The sequence below is a fragment of the Colobus angolensis genome, unplaced genomic scaffold, assembly GCF_000951035.1.
Source record: "Colobus angolensis palliatus isolate OR3802 unplaced genomic scaffold, Cang.pa_1.0 Scaffold337, whole genome shotgun sequence".
Taxonomy (NCBI): Eukaryota; Metazoa; Chordata; class Mammalia; order Primates; family Cercopithecidae; genus Colobus; species Colobus angolensis.
Genome location: NW_012116677.1, coordinates 160,223 through 162,282, shown reverse-complemented (window position 1 = coordinate 162,282; position 2,060 = coordinate 160,223).

Here is a 2,060-nt window from a genome sequence, read left to right as displayed (position 1 = left end):
GAGAACAAAATAAGGAAGAAATGTGTGGAGACAGTGACATTATCAAGATGGTGGAATAGGGGGTCCCTACTTTTACATTCCCCTGCAGGAATAAAAACTAGTCAGCCATCCATCAACCAAAGTAAGTTTATGAGAGAGCCAGGCACAGTGGCTCATGACAGTATCTCCTCCATTCAGGAGCCTGAGGCAGGAGGACTGCTTCAGGCCAGGAGATCAAGAACAGCCTGGGCAATATAGTGAGCTTCGGGATACAGGGCATTATAAAACCTTGTTAAAACCCAAGATCGAGAAGAGTCATTTTGAGAAGGCTGGCCCTTTGGTTAATAAGGTGTCATATTATCCAAAGCAATCTGTAAGTTAACTCAAATCCCTATCAAAATCCCTGTCTCACTTTTCATAGTAATAGAAAATGCAAGTCTACAAAGTCGACTGAATGGCCAAACCAATAATGAGGAATAAGAAAAAAGCTGGGGACATCATACTTGTGACCCACAGAAAACAGTTCAAAAGTCACTGTTCGTAGATAACCTGGGGAAGCCCTGCTAGGTACTCAGTGAGAACCACACTCACCCACACATCTGCTATTAGGCCCACCATATAGTAGAAACTTGCCCTAGTGCGGGCTCCACAGAACAAAGTCCTGAAGACAATCCAGTCTGCCCAAAAACATGACAGGACTCACAACCACATGTGCTCCTGGTAACAAGCCCACTAAGGGTAAAACCCACTCCAGATTCAGCAGCCACCTTGTGACCCAGCTATAAGCCTTTTTACTGCAAACCCAGTAAAGATCTCATCAGCCTTGAGATCCAACAGATGAAGATCTTTACCTACTGAAACCAGCTTATAAAAATGAAAAGAGGTGTTTGCTCCTTCAAATGCACAAACAGCAATGCAAGTCTATATTACACCCATTCTAACGGTCCTATTTTAACATAGAACTGGAAGTCCTGCATAGAATAATTAAGTCCTGCATCAAACAATTAAGCAAGAATATCGAAAAGATCCAAATTGAAAAGAAAAAAAGTCACTGTTTGTAGATGACATAATCTTATATATAAAAAACATAAATAGTACATTTAAATAATAAATAGTGCACTTAAACTGATGAATGCATTCAGTATAAAGAAGCAGAATATACAATTAACATTACAAATATCAGTTTTGTTTCTATATGCTTGAACAAACCAGTAAAAAAGAAAAAATTTGATTTACAATAGCAACAAAATAATAGATTTTTAGCAATAAATTTAACCATTGTGGTGAAAGATCTTTACAATAAAAAATAAAAGATATTGATGAAAAAAATTAAAGAAGATACAAATAAACGTAAATAGGTTACATGTTTATGAATTAGAAGAATATTGTCTAAGTGACATATTATCCAAAGCAATCTGTAGATTAATGCAACTTCCTATCAAAACTCCTGTGCCACTTTTTACAGTAATAGAAAATAAAGTCTGCAATGTATATAAAACTATAAGAAATACTGAATGGCCAAAGCAATCATGAGGAATAAAACAAAATCTAGGGACATTACACTTTATTATTTAAAACTACATTTCAAGACTACAGGAAACATAATAGAATGGTATGTTTATAGGAAACAACATAAAAACCAAAGGAACAGAATACAGAGCCCAGAAGTAAATCTATGCATCTAAAGTTAATCTTTGACAAGGGCACTATGAATACGCAATACAGAAAGTGTAGCCTTTTCAATACTTGGTGCTGGGAAAACTGTATACTCACAAGCACAATAATAAAATTAGATCATATTTCTTATGCCACACACAAAAATTGACTTAAAATAAAGACTTAAATTTGATACATAAATCCTTAAAAGAAAATATTTTAAAAAGCACATGAAAAGCCTCCATGATACTGGCCTTGGCAATGATTTTTTAAATATGATATCAAAAGTACAGCAATAAAAGCAAACATAAAGTTGTAGTGTATCAAACTATTGTGCACAGCAAAAAATAAGAAAACCTTTAAGATGGGATAAAATATTTACAAATCATATATGATAAGAGGTTAGTATTCAAAATATAGCAGAA